Raw genomic sequence first — 18,604 nt, 5'->3', positions numbered from 1 at the left:
GGCTTCTGTAGCGGCCCAGGGATAAAGAATCACCTGGCAATGCAGGGGGCGTGGGCTGATCCCTGGTCAGGGAGCTGAGATCCCACACGCTGTGGAGCGACCAAGCCCGTTGCTTCAGAGCCCGTGAGTCACAAGCAGAGAGGCCATACGTGCACAAAAAAGATCCAGCCTGATGCAAAGAAGGCCTGCGTGCCACCGCCAAGACCCAGTGGAGCCAGACAGACAAACCTTAGAAATGATCCACGCAAGAAAAACACTTTTAAAATGCAGCTTTAACCTTTAACCTGCTTTGTGATCTGCACCTGTCCTCTTGTCTTAGGCCCTGCAGGTGTGAGGGGAGCCCACTTGGCTTTCTGATTCCCTCTCTTCATATGAAATGGGTATCTCAGTGGAGATGGGGAAAAAGTGGGAACAGTGGCAGACTTTATTTTCTTGGGCTCCAAAATCACTGCTGATAGTGGCTGCAGCCATGAAATTAAAAGACACTTGTTCCTTGGAAGAAAAGCTATGACAAACCTAGACAGCATATTACAAAGCAGACCTATCACTTTACTGACAATGGTCCATATAGTCAAAACTATGACTATGTCCAGATGTTAGAGTTGGACCATAAGGAACGCTGAGCTCTGAAGAACTGATGCTTTTGATGCTTTTGAACTGTGGTGCTGAAGAAGACTCTTGAGAGTTCTTTGGACAGTAAGCCAATCAAACCAGTCCATCTCAAAGGAGATCAGCCCTGAACATCCATTTAAAGGACTGATGCTGAAGCCGAAGTGCCACTGCTGAAGGGATGAAGGAAGGGCTGCTGGCACTGCAGGTTCACACCTTCTTGGGCTGAGTCTCCTGCGGCCAGTGCTTAGGGCATACGCTCAAGGAGCTTATGCACCAACTCTGCACCCACCTGCATGAGCCTAAGCATGACTACTTTCTTAGGTTCTGTGACCGAAGCACTTTGCTTGTCTCACTCTTGTTCCCAGATGTACATGTTATCAACTGCACACCAAGAAAAGGGAAAAGGGCCTTAACTCCCGTGTAAATCATTCCAAACACGTCTATCCCTAGAAGGGCTTTGGCTGACTTTGCTTGGGTCATGTGCCCACTGCTGGTTCCTTCCCTGACAGTAAGAATGCAGCGCTATTACAGGACTAATCTGTATTACACGTCCACCACCATGGCCTGGAGGGAAAGGAATGCAGGCGAAGCTTCCGGAACAAAGAGCAAGGAGGGTTTACAGCACAAAAGAAAAAAAAAAATCTGCTGAGTGCCATAAGCTTCTGTCTCGGCTCCATGTGTGGGTGTTAGCCACTCAGTCGTGTCTGACTGTTTGCAACCCCGTGGACTGTAGCCGCGAGACTCCTCTGTCCATGGGATTCTCCAGGCCAGAATACTGGAGTGGGTTGCCATGCCCTCCTCCAGCGGATGTTTCTGTCCCAGGGATGGAACCCCGGTCTTCCACGTTGCAGGCATGTTCTTTACCGTCTGAGCCACCAGGGAAGCCTACTGTGGGTCCATATATCCCAATATATCATACAGTCCCTCTAGCATGAACGATTATGTCAGAGATGAGAATAAAAAATACTGAACCGGTTCTAGACATAAAGCATGTTACATAAGTGCTAATTTTGATTTTGGTACCTAATTTGGGGTGGTCAACAATATGATTTATTATTTCTTTTGCCCCTGGGTTGAACTTGATGGACAAAAAGGGAAAAACAAAACCTACCAGGGCAGGAAGATGCCTCTCCTTCCTGATCAAGACTCAGCAGAGCAGCATTGCAGAGCATGTCGCCAGCTTACAAGGGCCATGACGAGCTCAGTCTTCTGCTAATAAGTGGGAGGCAGAGATTAGTTATCTGGCTTTGCTTTGGAGCCAAAACGTAACTCCACAGCACATTAATTTGACACAGAGCACAGCTTTTCATCAGAAATCACCGTAAGGTGCACGCTGTGGAACGGCAGCAGTGTATTAACCTGGATTGCCATGCCTCTGGTGTGTCATGGGCCACATAACTGAGCACGGCACCAGCATTTCTGATGAAGAGGTGGAATCGACGTGAGGGCTGCTTGCTTGTGAATTAGCTGCGTGTCCAAACCAGCGTGAGTTAAAGGCTACTAAATCTAGAAAGGCATGGCAAACACATTGTTGTGTATCGACAACAAAGAACAACACACTTCCTTCCCTATATTCTCCATGTAAACAGGGTTTCTGTTACTTTAGCAAAGGCCTGCAGGATTCCTCTTCTAAAACCTTGAGGCTTGAGTTTTCAGAACAGGGTGTCTTCCTGGCAGACATTCAATAACTTGAAAAAGGCTTATTTTAACAAGCTCCATTTCATTCCACTGGACACAGAGAAGGCTGATTTTCCAAAGCCTTTCAAACTAGATTATACTCATGCCCTGGACATCCCTGCATGTAGAGTTTTTGCCTTCCTTCTTATTTGCCTACCTATGCCCAAATTAGACAGAGTAGGGCTTCACTATTTTGGCAATACCTGGATTTTTAAAGCTGAAAATTCACCTTTGGGCATGTGTGCTAAACTTGCTTTTTCTTTCAAACTCCACCTGATGGATATGAGTAAAAAAGAAGAAAGTGCCGAGGACACAGACCAAGATGGAAGGTCAGATGCCCCAGGGACCAGGGGTGAGGTGACGAATGACCCACACATGGCCTCCACGTTGAGAGCATAACAGAAAACTGAAGACTGCAGTGACCAACAGGCCGCAGCTCGCGCTAACGGGGCAGCCTCCAGGATCCGCCCTTACTCTCAGAGAGCACTGTGCCGCCTTTCTGAAGAGAAGTCAGAAACGTGGATTCTCACTGAAAACTACTGAGTCCAGTTTTGGCAACGAAAGCTTCCAAGTATGCAGGCTTAAAAAACGCTCTGAGCTCTAAAACTCAAGACGGCAGTAAATTTCAGTGTCTGCATCTAGCAATGGAGATGCTGGGAGAGCTGGGTGTTGTGATGGGCATAACTGAGGTTCCCCCAAACGTCCACATTCTCATCCCTGAAACCTAGGAGAATGACCAAAGGGACTCTGCGTGCATGACTATGTTAAGGATCTTGAGATGCAAAGATTAACATTTATTCTCTAAGTCGGTCCAGTGTAATCACAAGAGTTCTTATAAGAAGGAGACAAAGTCAGAGAGAGACATGGAGACAGAGAGAGACACACAGAGACGAGACAGAAGCGTGAAGCTGCTACTGTGCTGAGTTTAACCCCAAGGAGAGACCGCGAGCTGGAGAACAAAGTGGTCTCCAGAAGCTGGGAAAGGCCCGGAAACAGACTCGCTCCTGGATTCCTCAAGAAACACAGCTCCACCAACACCTTGCTTTTAGCCTAGTGAGGTAATAAATTTGTACTGCCTCAAGATATGAGAGCGTCCCTGGTGGCTCAGACGGCAAAGCGTCTGCCTGCAGAACGGGAGACCCGGCTTCGATTCCTGGGTCCGGAAGGGCCCCTGGAGAAGGAAATGGCAATCCACTCCAGCCTGGAAAACCCCATGGACGGAGGAGCCTGGTGGGCTACGGTCCATGGGGTCGCAAAGAGTCGGACACGCCTGAGCGACTTCACTGTCACTTTCTTTTCAAGATACTAAGTGTGTAGTGGTTTGTTTCAGCAGCAGTGGGAAACTAGTGCAGGCGTGAACCCTGACCAGACACACAACAGCCGCTCCTCAGAGAAGCTACGGCTTCAACCTCTCCAGCTGTGAATTCCTGATGAGCTGACTGCTAGCTGGTCCATTTAACCCTACCGTGAGGATTAGAAAGGAAACAAGAAAAACACGCTTAGTGGAGAGCTCAGTACTAGTTACGGCGATCAGTAGGGCAATGGGCTGGTGCCGTTTTCTGACACCACTTTCAACACCAAAAGTGTGTCTTTCCACCCGCCCCCCAACACCAATCAATTATCTAACACTAACTGCATGTAACAATTACAATCAGTTCTGACATGAACCATCCAGACAGAAGCCACAGATTAAAGAGCTCAGGCTCCTAAGACTGCCTCTACCTCAAACAGCAGCTGCAAATGGGGCACCCAGGGCGCCCACCATTCTGCTGGGTCAGCTACAGACTTATAGGTTCTCATGGCATAACCCTGCAGGTTCAATAATGACTCACGGAACTCAAGTAAACACTTAGATTTACCTGCTTATTATAAACACGATGTCTCAGGAGCAGACATGGGACAAGGGACACAGGAAGGGGTGAAAGGTTTTCACACCCTCTCTGCATGTCCCCTCACCATCCCAGTGCCTCAGTGTGTTCACCAACCCAGAAACCCTCTGAGCCCACTATTTAGGGGTTTTAATCCGGAGGTCCCATCATGTAGGCACAACTGATGAAGTCGCTGGCCGTTGACATTTTACTCCATCTCTAGCTCCTCCCCTCCTTAGAGGCTGGGGTGGGTGGGGCTGAAAGCTACAATTCTCTAATCTTGCCTCAGTCTTGGTCTTTCTGGTGATCAGCCCCCTTCCTGAGCTTTCTAGTTTCCCCTGCCAGGAGCATATGCAAGGTGTTCTTATTATCAAGGGGACTCCAAGAGTTTAAGGAGCTCTGTGCCAGGAACTGGGGGAAAAGATCAAGGGCTCATTCTTCTGATCACACCACTGTTATCGCCAACTTGCCCCAGACGCTTCTCATGCCCTTGCCTGGCCTGTCTTATCGCTCTGAGGTCATGATTCCACGGGCTGCATCCCCCAGGCTCTCCCGCTGACTGCTTTCCTGTTGGGTTTGCCAAGGAAGGCACTGGAAGGAGATCAGAGAGTGGGAGGGAAAGAGGCCAGGGTGTGTCCTTCCCCGTTTCTCCCTGTTTAGTGAGTCAGTCGCTCAGTCCTGTCTGACTCTTTGCGACTCCACGGACTGTAGCCCACCAGGCCCCCCTGTCCATGGGACTCTCCAGGCAAGAATACTGGAGTGGCTTGCCAGGCTCTCCTCCAGGGGTTCTTCCTGACCCAGGAATCGAACCCAGGTCTCCCACATCGCAGGCAGATTCTTCACCCTCTGAGCCATCAGGGAGCCCCAGTAGTTTATCTATTAAAGTCTCTTTGACTTTGCGTTTCTAACTGGTAGGGTGAGCTCCATGATTTGCAGATCCCTGTACAGAATAAAAATGCAGGGTCTCTGATCCCTGAAGCCAGCAAACATGTGCGGCTAAAGGCACCAAAACAGAAAGGCCTTCACCTTCTTTTATGACCTCTTTCTTGACCTGTCACAGTATTCTTTGCTTGTATTTCTACTTAATGTCATTCGAAGTAAAAGTAAAGCGATCAAGCAGACTTTAAAATCATTAGCATAAATTCTAGCATTCCTCCTTATATTATACAATGCCAATTTCAGATGCAAATAAAGAAGCATTAGCTCATGTACGGAAATACCAGAATTACACACTGATGTTTTGTAGTTCATACATGCGTATGGGTTTTGTTCTTACCAGGACAGTGAAAACACTGCATGAAACTAAATCTTTTCTCTTCATTTCACATAGACTCTACTAACACCCTGTATCCTCAGCTCTCTGATGAGTCAGGAAGTGAGCATGGATCTCATTTATTCAGTTTACCAAACTACATGCTTCAGAAACACCCTCACAGATCACAGACACACTCAGAAATAATGTTTTCCAGCTATGACCTAAGCTCATCCCTTAGGTCAACTGATTTGACACGTAAAATTGACCATCACATTCCCACAAAGAGCAAATCATCTGGCCTGGACAATATCTGTGGAATGAATACATGCGTATTGTCAAGCTGGCACTGCTAATTGCTGTAAGCATTCTCTGCATCACCCTGCTTTGGGAAGAGCCAGGACTGATGGTTTTCATTACCTTTACCTTGATTTCTAGAAGAAATTAAAGACTCAGGGCATACAAACTCTAACCTAACGCAAGGAAAGTAGTCTCTGCTGCGGTTCAGTCCCTCAGTCGCGTCCGTCTCTGCGACCCCACGGGCCGCCACACACAACGCTCCTCTGTCTTCCACTATCTCTCAGAATTTGCTCAATTTCATGTCCATTGGATCAGTGATACCATCCAAAAATCTTATCCTCTGCCATTCCCTTCTCCTTTTGTCTTCAATCTTTCCCAGCATCAGAGTCTTTTCCAATGAGTCACCTCTTGAGAGATTCAAATAAAGTTGAGGGTGATACTTTGGAAGTAATATGATTCTAGTCAACAGATTTACAAAGATCTTTTTGCCTTTCTGCTACTTGTGAATGGCCTGAAGAATGGTCACTTGTCACCAGGGTGAGATGATCTAGTCAATTACACCATTCCAAAGGAAAGAAATGCTCAAGAAAAGCCACACACCCACTGGGTCTCCTTGTTCAACGTAGAAGCTGAAGAGTTAGTATGGCTGTGTTTGCTGGTTGAAAAAAATTCTGAATTATTTACTATAGCACAGGCGTGCTAATGGGAATAAATTGATATGCTAATTAAATATGCAATTGCAAACTGGACGATCGCCAGTAAAAACTCAGGCATCAGCAAGCAGCAGATAATAACAGCTGATTAAAACCCACAAACATTTTTAACCTTTGGCTTTGATAGATAAAATAACAAATTATTTCCCCTGTCCTGCACGCTCCTCTTGTGTCTATAAACAGCTTCAGAGAACAACAGGTGTATTGGTTAAATCATAACTAGTATTTACATCATGTTTTATCATTAGCAATCTAAGAAATGAGATAAAATCTTTATTTTCAAATTTACTGTTACTTTCTCCTAGTTTTAACAGATTTACTTTTTATTACAATAAGAACATATGCTTGTACAAATACTGCAAAACAGATACCAGCAAAAAGAAAATAAGAATCTACCAATAATAGATAACAATATTAATATTCAGATAATTACTTTAGAAATAGTGTGTATTCTTTCAGCCTTCATGCCGCATGTATTTCAAAAAAGCATCGTATTTCCTAACATGTTGTATAACATGTTTTGCTGAACCAACTAGTATAGTATAAACACATTTCATCACATATTACTTCAATAGGTTTTTTATGGCCACCTAGTATTACATGCCGGAGAAGGCAATGGCACCCCACTCCAGTACTCTTGCCTGGAAAATCCCATGGATGGAGGACCCTGGTAGGCTGCAGTCCATGGGGTTGCTAAGAGTCAGACACAACTGAGCAAATTCACTTTCACTGTTCACTTTCCTGCATTGGAGAAGGAAATGGCAACCCACTCCAGTGTTCTTGCCTGGAGAATCCCAGGGACAGGGGAGCCTGGATGGCTGCCATCTCTGGGGTCACACAGAGTTGGACACGACTGAAGCGACTCAGCAGTACTACATGCAACAGATATGCACTGTTTTTAAGTCAATTTTTATAACTAGATATTTCACATGTTTTCATAATTTTCTGTTATAAATAATTCTGCAGATAAAATTTAGGAGGAGTACATTTCATAACCTTGAGATAAGCAAAGATTTTTGAAACCAGGAAAATATCTTGAACAGCCTCCTTTCCTGCTTTAACCTCTTCAGCGCAATTTCTCTTTGACAGTTCTCTCAATGGAAGCTGGTGTTTCAATATTCAGGTTACGTGGGAAGGAAAGCCATATCGGCGCCTGGGTCAGGGAAGGGTAGGGGTGGGAAGACCAACAAAGAAACGCAGATGATTTCTTTAGAGTGGACGGGGTGCTGACCTCCAAGGACTGCAAAGTAAGAAGGGGTCCTCATTGTCTCAGACTTTTAAGGAGGATGTCAGGACAGAGGCGAAAGATTCAGGAGTGTGAGCCTAACAAAGACTGACAGGCTAGACAACGCAGGGCAAAGAGCTAACGGACGCTGGGAGAGGCAGCGTGTCTCTCTTATCTGAGCCTTGCTCCGCACTGCTAACTTCCTGGGGTGACTGCAGTGTTGAAGAAGCTTGGCAAGCTGACCCTACCGTGGGGCAGGCGAGCGTCTGATCCACTGTGCCACCAGCACCGGGCAGAAGCGGAGGCGGTGGGGCGAGCCAGCCTGTTACGAGGTGAGCGCTTGTCAGCTGGGCCACCTCCGCAGCCAGAGTTTGCCACTAAGGAAACGGCGGTTGCTTCCCTGGTGGCTCAGCTGGTAAAGAGTCTGCGGAAGACCCAGGTTCCACCGTGGGTGGGGAAGATCCCCTAGAGAAGGAAACGGCACCCCACTCCAGTGTTCTTGCCTGGAGAATTCCTCAGACAGAGGAGCCTGGTGGGCTACAGTCCATGGGGCCACGGAGAGCTGGACACGACCGAGTGACTAAGAAACAGTAGTAACCCCCCAGAGAAGAGCCGCGTTGATCCCTGTTATCCTGTGCTGCACACACACCTCAGCAAGCTAACCCCCCTCAGTGTTCTATGCTATTTAAAGCAGCCAAACACGCCCCAAGCACATACTAAACTGTTCTGACTGGCCCGCACGGCTCCTCCTCGAGGATAACGCTTTTTTCTCAATACTCTATTATGTTTAATTGTTCCTTTCAGGATTCTGAAATTCTTTCCATGGGTTCCTCACTATTCATCTCAAAGTAAAATCTGACGTGTTATGTTCAAGTTTATTTATTTATTTTTAAGAGCCTTGACTCCATAATTTGAAAGATCAGGTTCTCTGCCAAAAGCTGCTCTGCTTACGAAGCCCAGCAGACTGGAACACAGAGCAGGCTGCACAGGGGTTTGTAGGTACGGGGACCACACACCAGCTCTGGGAAAGAAGGCAGGTATTCTCACTTGTGGGCACTGCAGAGCTATGTGGGTTCAGCACCAGACTCAAACGTTCCCTAAGGGGCCAGATCTGTGCAGTTTCTGGCTTCCTGCCCACAGGCACTCGTGACCTCGTAACCTTCAACAAGGGGAAGGGCACGCAGAGACAAGACAGGATGGAGACAGAGAGAGTGGGGAGGAAAGCCATTTTGTGCAGCCTGAGGAGTCTATGGGGATGAGAGAGAGGCCGTCACAGACAGACTGGAGGTTTACACAGACCAGATGCCATCGACTAAGGGGCATATGCTCCCCTCTGCCACCAGGGACGTTTGGCCATGCTTGGGGCATACGCTCCCCTCTGCCACCAGGGACGTTTGGCCATGCTTGGGGATATTTTGGTTGTCACTGCTGCACTTGAGGAAGGGCGGCATCTGAGGAGCAGAGGCCAGTGCAGGCGCTCAGTCGTGTCCAACTGTTTTCGACCCCATGGACTGCAGCATGCCAGGCTTCCCTGTCCATCACAACACCTGGAGCCTGCTCACACTCATCCAGTCAGTGATGCCATCCAACCATCTCACCCTCTGTCGTCCCCTTCTCCTCCTGCCTTCAATCTTTCCCAGCATCAGGGTCTTTTCCAATAAGTCAGTTCTTTGCATCAGGGGGTGAAAGCATTGGAGTCTCAGCTTCAGCATCAGCCCTTCCAATGAATATTCAGGACTGTGATTCCTCTAGGATTCACTGGTTGGATCTCCTTGCAGTCCAAGGGACTCTCAAGAGTCTTCTTTAAGACCACAGTTCAAAAGCATCAGCTTTCAATTCTTTGGTGCTCAGCTTTCTTTATAGTCCAACTCTCATATCCATACATCAGTTCAGTTCAGTTCAGTCACTCAGTCGTGTCCGACTCTTTGCAACCCCATGAACCGCAGCAAACCAGGCCTCCCTGTCCATCACCAACTCCCGGAGTTCACTCAGACTCACGTTCATCGAGTCCATGATGCCATCCAGCCATCTGATCCTCGGTCGTCCCCTTCTCCTCCTGCCCCCAATCCCTCCCAGCATCAGAGTCTTTTCCAATGAGTCAACTCTTCACATGAGGTGGCCAAAGTACTGGAATTTCAGCTTCAGCATCATTCCTTCCAAAGAAATGCCAGGGCTGATCTCCTTCAGAATGGACTGGTCAGATCTCCTTGCAGTCCAAGGGACGCTCAAGAGTCTTCTCCAACACCACAGTTCAAAAGCATCAATTCTTTGGCACTCAGCCTAATTCACAGTCCAACTCTCGCATCCATACATGACCACTGGAAAAACCATAGCCTTGACTAGACGGACCTTAGTCGGCAAAGTAATGTCTCTGCTTTTCAATATGCTGTCTAGGTTTGTCATAGTTTTTCTTCCAAAGAACAAGAAATTTAATTTCATGGCTGTAGCCACCATCTGCAGTGATTTTGGAGCCCAAGAAATAAAGTCTGTCACTGTTTCGATCAGACTCTGGGAGGAAACAAATAAAACCCTGTGCACACCGGGACCCACAGGAGAAAGGAGCGGTGACCCCACAAGAGACTGAGCCAGACTTGCTGTGAGAGTCCAGGAGTCCTGCACAGAGGTGTGGGTCAACAGTGTGGATCAGGGGCAAGGAATACACAGTCCTGGGAGCCACTGGCATGCTGCATGCATCCTTTTGGATGAGCTTAGTTATCTGAACAAAGCTCACCCATCCCAGTCCATTTTAGTTCACTGGTTCCTAAAATGTCATTGTTCATTCTTGCCATCTCCTATTTGACCATGTCCAACTTACCTGGATTCATGGGCCTAGCCTTCCAGATCCCTGTATAATACTGTTTTCTACAGCATCAGACTTCACTTTCATCACCAGTCATATCCACAAATGGGCACTGGTTTCACTTTGGCTTCATTTCTTCATTCTTTCTGAAGCTATTTCTCCACTGATCTCCAGTAGCATATTGGGCATCTACCGACCTGGGCAGTTCCTCTTTCAGTGTCCTATCATTTTGCCTTTTCATACTGCAGAGGCCTGGAACAACGGACTGGTTCCAAATTGGGACAGAAGTACAATAATGCTGTATGTCATCTCCCTGCTTATTTAACTTATATGCAGAGTGCATCATGGGAAACGCCAGGCTGGATAGAACACAAACTGGAATCAAAATTGCCAGGAAAAATATCAGCAACCTCAGACATGCAGATGACACCACCCTGATGGCAGAAAGCCAATAGGAACTAAAGAGCCTCCTGATGAAAGTGAAAGAGGAGAGTGAAAAAGTTGGCTTAAAACTCAACATTCAGAAAACGAAGATCATGGCATCTGGTCTCATCATTTCATGGCAAATAGATGGGGAAACAATGGAAACAGTGAGAGACTTTATTTCTTGGGCTCCAAAATCACTGCAGATGGTGACTGCAGCCAAGAAATTCAAAGATGCTTACTCCTTGGAAGAAAAGCTATGACCAACCTAGGCAGCATATTAAAAAGCAGAGACATTACTTTGCCAACAAAGGTCCATCTAGTCAAAGCTATGGTTTTTTCAGTAGTCATGTATGGATGTGAGAGTTGGACCATAAAGAAAGCTGAGCACCAAGAATTGATGCTTTTGAACTATGATTTTGGAGAAAACTCTTGAAAGTCCCTTTGACTGTGAGGAGATCAAACCAGTCAATCCTAAAGGAAATCAGTCCTGAATATTCATTGGAAGGATTGACACGTGAAGCTGATGCTCCAATACTTGGACCACCTGATGTGAAGAACCGACTCATTGGAAAAGCCTCTAATGCTGGGAAAGATTAAGTGCAGGAGGAGAAGGGGGTGACAGAGGATGAGATGGTTGGATGGCTTCACTGACTTGATGGACTTGAGTCTGAGCAAGCTCCGGGAATTGGTGATAGACAGGGAGGCCTGGCGTGCTGCAATCCATGGGGTGGCAGAGTCAGACACGACTGAGTGACTGATCTGAACTGAACTATAGAGGCCAGGGACACTGCTAAATACTCCACAGTATGCAGGACATTACCCTCCCCTCTAAGAGCATCCGACCTAAAGTATTAGTATTACAGAGGTTTATAAACGTTGATACAGAGTAAGCTGGCATCCTATCTCCCTCAAATCGAAGAAGCAGCAGGAATATTTTCACTCCTATATTGACTGGAACATGTAGTGGAGACAAGAACCAACAATATCATCATCATTGCTGGCGCCCTTATCATTGTAGTCAACAGTTATGAAGAACTTACTGCATGTGACACATTTTATGTTCAATGGTTTATCACTTGCTCATGCAATAAGCAGTCTGCACTATTTAATATCTTTGAGATGCAGAGAGATAACTGAAAACACTTTTCTTCCAGGTGTCAGACTGCAATATAGTTTAAGCTGGCACTTAATTTCCAGTGACCTCTGGAAAATTGAAGAAGTTGCACAGATATTCCTCAGAGTCAGGAATCCTGCCCCTCCTCCACAATCCATTTGTTTGTCCAAAGCTAGTGCTTTCCACCATTCTGCTGTGAAAGGAAAGCAGGAGAAGCAGGGAGCATAGATGTATTTTGTAATATACAGACATATGAATTTGGCAAGGCCGCCGCATGTGCAATCTCAGTAAGAAATCTTATATGCCAACAACCCCCAAAAATAACATTTAAAAACAGCAAACAAAATTATGAGCATCCAAGAAAAATTCTAGTGAGTCTATGATTTTTAGGTAAAATTATAAATTGTTATTGACAAACTTGGTAGAAAGCCTAAACAAATGGAGAGAGAGACCTTCTCCACCGATAGGAAGACTCATTAGCATAAAATGTTACATGTCTCCAAATTATTCAAAATGTAATGCAATTTCATGACAAGTTCCAACACCGTTTTTGTTGCAATTTGGTAAACTATTTATAGGATTTACGTACGATAAATTATCAAAGTAGACAAGATAGTGCAGAAGAGCAAGAGAGTGAAGCAAGTTTATTTCCTGAGCATGTATCCAGCTATGGGGATTGAGAGTGTACAGTACTGGCCCGGGGAAAGGTCAGTGGAGCAATAAGGACTGGCCTGGGAGAGACCAGTGGGGCAGAAAAGGACTGGCCTGGGAGAGACCAGTGGGACCGGAAAGGACTGGCCTGGGAGAGACCAGTGGGACAGGAAAGGACTGGCCTGGGAGAGACCAGTGGGGCAGAAAAGGACTGGCCTGGGAGAGACCAGTGGGGCAGAAAAGGACTGGCCTGGGAGAGACCAGTGGGACAGGAAAGGACTGGCCTGGGAGAGACCAGTGGAGCAGGAAAGGAAGCCGGACAACATGTCCCCAGGAGGCACAACGCTAGAGCGCCCACCTGCAAGGCAGGAGACACAGGGGATGGGAGTTCAGTCCCTGGGTCGGGAAGGTCCCCGGGAGAAGGAAAGGGAAAGATCAGGAGAAATGAACATTTTATCCATAGGAGAATAGATAAGTTAGGATGGGTGATACAATGGAATACTGCAAAAAAGCTAAAAATAAATGTGCTGAAGCCACATGTGTCAACAGGACATCTTTCCTCATGTCAACGGAAAATAAAAACAAGCTGCCAAAGGATATGTACAAATTATGCCACAGATATGTTTTAAAATACGCAGACCTGGGCCTTTCCTGGTGGTCCAGCGAGCTCCCAATGCAAGGTGTCCGGGTTCGATTCCTGGTCAGAGAGCTAGATCCCCCATGCTGCAAATCAGAGTCTGTATGCCACAGTGAAACTCCTGCACGCTGCAACTAAGACCCAACTCAGCCAAATACATAGACAAAATGCTTTTTAAAAAATGAAGACCTATGTTATTTATTACTGAGGAAGTCTACTCATCAGAAGCAGAAGCGAAATAGCAAATAAAAATCTAAGACAGTGGTTAACTCGATGTGGTGGGAGAGAGAGACAAGTGAATAGCAAAGAGAGAGGCTTCAAATGATGGGCAATAAGTTACTTTTAAGGCAAGTAGATGTGCAGGGATTCTTATTTACATCTTAGTAAAGCATGTAAAATAGAAACGATCACAACTTTTAAAGTGTAAACAACCGCCCCTTCCTCTTGTCCAGTGAGCATGTAGGGTCACTGATGTGGGTTGTGTGGTGATACTGCAAAGAGACTGCAACCAGAAGAAAATTCCGAATTCACTTCCCTTTGCTTTTAGGAAAACTGACTGCTTCAGGCAGTAGACGTTTCTTGACTTCATAGAACCTTCCGTGGATGAAACTGGCTTAGCAGGTGGATTCCTTGTGCCCTCTCTCTCCTACCTTGGATCTTGTCCTTAGATCAAACCCTGGGATATGAGATTCAAACACACCAGCTGTCCTGTGCTTCTTATAACATGACATCTAGTGTATTTCCAAGGACCATGTCCTGCCAAAAACTATTGGACCTCTATATATACTAACAAAATACCTTCTCATAATTAAAAATGAATGAAAATAACTAAATAAAGGCTTGAAATTAAAAATCATGATTTCCAGCAAAGCACTGCACTTTCTGATCTGTTTGGGTATCGCTGTCAACAGTGGCAGATATGATGGCCACATGGCCCAGGAATCAACTGAAGGCTTATGTGAAATAATAACAGTGAAGGACTGCAAAACAATAGCAACTTGTCTTTATTCTAAGTTTGTTCATTAGGAATTTTTCATTAGTTTTGATATTTAAAAATAATTGCATTGTCTGCTATTTAGGTGGATTACTGAGTATTTCAGTCAGTCAGTTCAGTCACTCAGTCGTGTCCAACTCTTTGCAACACCATGGACTGCAGAACACCAGGCTTCCCTGTCCATCACCAACTCCCGGAGCCTGCTCAAACTCATGTCAATAGGTCAGTGATGCCATCCAACCATCTCATCTTCTGTCATCCCCTTCTCCTCCTGCCCTCAGTCTTTCCCAGCATCAGGGTCTTTTCCAATCAGTCAGTTCCAATGAGTCAAGATTCCTGGCACTCTTGATTCCAGCTTGTGCCTCATCCAGCCCAGGATTTTGGATGATGTACACTGCATATGAGTTAAATAAGCAGGGTGACAATATGCAGCCTTGACGCACTCCTTTCCAATTTGGAACCAGTCCGTTGTTCCATGTCCAGTTCTGCTGTTACTTGCTGACCTGCATACAGATTTCTCAGGAGACAGGTCAGGCGGTCTGGTATTCCCATCTCTTGAAGAATTTTCCACAGTTTTCTGTGACCCACACAGTTAAAGGCTTTAGCATAGTCAATGAAGCAGAAGTAGATGTTTTTCTGGAATTCTCTTACTTTTTCTGTAATCTAACAGACGTTGGCAATTTGATCTCTGGTTCCTCTGCCTTTTCTAAATCCAGCTTGAATATCTGGAAGTTCTCCATTCATGTACTGCTAAAGCCTGGCTTGTAGAATTTTGAGCATTACTTTACTAGCGTGTGAGATGAGTGCAATTGTGCAGTAGTCTGAGCATTCTTTGGCATTGCCTTTCTTTGGGATTGGAATGTAAAGTGACCTTTTCCAGTCCTGTCGCCACTGCTGAGTTTTCCACATTTGCTGGCATATTGAGTGCAGCATTTTCACAGCATCATCTTTCAGGATTTGAAATAGTTCAGCTGGAAGTCCATCACCTCCACTAGCTTTGTTCGTAGTGATGCTTCCTAAGGCCCACTTGACTTCACATTCCAGGATGTCTGGCTCTAGGTGACTGATCACACCATCGTGATTATCTGGGTCATGAAGATCTTTTTTGTATAGTTCTTCTGTGTATTCTTTCCACCTCTTCTTAATATCCTCTGCTTCTGTTAAGTCCATACCGTTTCTGTCCTTTATTGTGCCCATCTTTGCATAAAATGTTCTCTTTGTATCTCTAATTTTCTTGAAGAGATCTCTAGTCTTTCCCATTCTGTTCTTTTCCTCTATTTCTTTGCATTGAGCACTGAGGAGGGCTTCCTTATATCCCCTTGCTATTCTTTGGAACTCTGCACTCAGATGCTTATATCTTTCCTTTTCTCCTTTGCCTTTTGCTTCTCTTCTTTTCTCAGCGATTTGTAAGGCCTCCTCAGAGAACCATTTTGCCTTTCTGAATTTCTTTTTCTTGGGGACAGTTTCGATCATAGCCTCCTGTACAATGTTACAAACCTCTGTCCATAGTTCTTCAGACACTCTGTCTATCAGATCTAATCCCTTGAATCTATTTGTCACTTCCGCTGTATAATCATAAGCGATTTGATTCAGGTCATACCTCAATGGTATTAGTGCTTTTCCCTACTGTTTTCAATTTGAGTCTGAATTTGTCAATAAGGAGTTCATGATCTGAGCCACAGTCAGCTCCTGGTCTTGTTTTTGCTCACTGTATAGAGCTTCTCCATCTTCAGCTGCAGTCTGATTCCGGTGTTGACCACCTGGTGATGTCCACGTGCAGAGCCTTCTCTCGTGTTGTTGGAAGAGGGTGTTTGCTGTGACCAGTGCGTCTCTTGGCAAAGCTCTGCCAGCCGTTGCCCTGCTTCACTCGGGGCTCCAAGGCCAAGCTTGCCTGCTCCTCCAGGTGTCCCTTGACTTCCTGGCCTTTGCATTCCAGTCCCCTCTGATGAAAATGACATCTCTTTTTGGTTTCAGTTCTAGGTCTTACAGCTCTTCATAGAACCGTTCAACTTCAGCTCCTTCAGCATTAGTGGTTGAGGCATATATGCAGATTACTGTGATACTGAATGATTTGCCTTGGAAGCAAACAGAGATCATTCTGTCACTCTTGAGACTGTACCCCAGTACTGCATTTCAGATTCTTTTGCTGACCATGAGGGCTACTCCATTTCTTCTAAGGGATTCTTGCCCACAGTAGTAGATATAATGGTCCTCTGAATTAAATATGCCCATTCCCGTCCATTTCTTTCCTTTAGATTAGTATATACATAACTTGTTTTTATCCTTTTGCTTACATCCCATCGGTGTGTTCATATTTAAAATAGATTTCTTGCCAATTTATGTTTGGTTTTCCTCCATTCCATATTTCTGGTCAGAAAATTTCCTTCTGATAGAAAGTCTGGACAATCACAGAGCATACTTCCTTTGTGTACCAGTGTCAAGGGAAATGACCTTTGGGAGGTGATATTCAAAACCTGAAGAACAGGCAGGAGTTAATCACTGGGGTGAGTGCTGGGCAGGAAGCTTCATGAAAAAAATCAATTAATAAATGGCAACACCAAGACGACAGAATGTTAGACTAGTTTAAGCAGTCATCATAAAATAAAATCAATTAATAAATGCCAATCACCTGGAGAATCCCATGGACGGGGGAGCCTGGTGGGCTGCCATCCATGGGGTCGCACAGAGTCGGACACAACTGAAGCGACTTAGCAGCAGCAGCAGCAGCAGCAGGGCCAAGACGACAGAGTGTTAGGCTAGTTGAAGCAGGCATCACACGAGCGCGTCAGGGAGCGGGTACCAGCATTTTGATGTCGTTCTTGCTCAGTCGCTAAGTAGTGTCCTGCTCTGTGTCCTGTCGACTGCAGCCCACCAGGCTCCTTTGCCCACGGGGTTTTCCCAGGCAGGAACACTGGAGTGGGGTGCTGTTTCCTCCTCCAGGGGAGCTTCTGGACCCAGGGGTCAAACCCACATCACCTGAACTGAAGGCGGTTCTTTCCCACTGAGCTGCAGGGAAGCCTTCTAACACACTAGAAGCATTTTTTTTTTTTTAAGTTGAGAGTCTCAGCGAAGAAACAGATAGTGTGAGCAGAGAAACAGATCATATGACGAGGGAGAATATTTTTGCACTGAAAAGTTCAATAACCAAAAACTTGAAAAATCCAGTAAATGAACTCAGTGTCAGGATAGAGTGGCAATCAGAAAGAAGCACTGAACTCAAAGGAAGAACAATAGCAATTATCCCATCAGAGCAAAAGGAGAGTGGACAGTGGGAAAGAACCAGGCTCAGGGATCTGCAGACCGAAATAAAATCTGCAACATTTATGCCCTTGGAGTTTCAGAAAGAGAGGGGAAAAGGGTGGAAGTCAAGAAATACCTGAAGAAACAATGGATAAAATGTTTCCAAATTTAGCAAATGACAAAAACATACAGTTGCAAACAGCTGAGTTAACTCCAACTAGGATAAACCCAAAGGAATCTACACCAGGGCACATCACAGTCAAATTTCTGAAAACTGAAGGCAAAGAAGAACTTCTTACAAGCAGTGAGAGAAATCACACAAGGTGGAAACAGTTCGAAGAACTGCATTTCTCACAAGGAATTGTGGAGGCCAAGAAGGAATGACACAGTATTTTTCCAGCATTGAAAGAAAATAACCGACAGTATAGAATCCTTTGTCCAACACAACTGTCTTTGAGCAATGAAGGAGAAACTGACATTCTTAGAGGAAGGATTGCCAAGAAAATTTTCCACCAGCAGAGCTATCCTAGAAGAATAGCTAAAGGCAGTTATCTCATCAGAAAGGAAATAAATAAGGACGATTGAAATGTAAGAGAGGAAGGGAAAAAATACTGTGAAAGCAGGACTATGGATGAATGGATACACTTGACTTCTCCTCGAGAGTTTTCTAAATTATGTCAATGGTGGAATCAAAAATCATATCTACATGTCTAATGTGGTTCCAAACATATGTAGATAAAATAGTCAAGAGGATTACAGTATAAACAAGGGAGGGTAAGGGGACTTGATGGGAGATGAAGCTTGTATGCTTCACTTGGACTGGGAAAATGGCAAGACCAGAATCGCAGGTGGGCTTTCCCTTTCAAGGTGTGTGTGCGCTCTGTCGCATCCGGCTCTCTGCAACCCCAGGACTGTACCCCTCCAGCCTCCTCTGTCCATGGGATTTTCCAGGCAAGAACACTGGATCAGGCTGCCATTTCCTCCTCCAGGGGATCTTCCTGGCTCAAGTATCGAACCCGCATCTCCTGGGTCTCCTCCTGTGTTGGCAGGCAGATTCTTTTACCACTGAGCCCCCTGAGAAGCCCCCTCGGGTGG

The sequence above is a fragment of the Capricornis sumatraensis genome, chromosome 15 (genome assembly GCF_032405125.1).
Source record: "Capricornis sumatraensis isolate serow.1 chromosome 15, serow.2, whole genome shotgun sequence".
NCBI lineage: Eukaryota > Metazoa > Chordata > Mammalia > Artiodactyla > Bovidae > Capricornis > Capricornis sumatraensis.
This window is presented reverse-complemented; position numbering follows the sequence as displayed.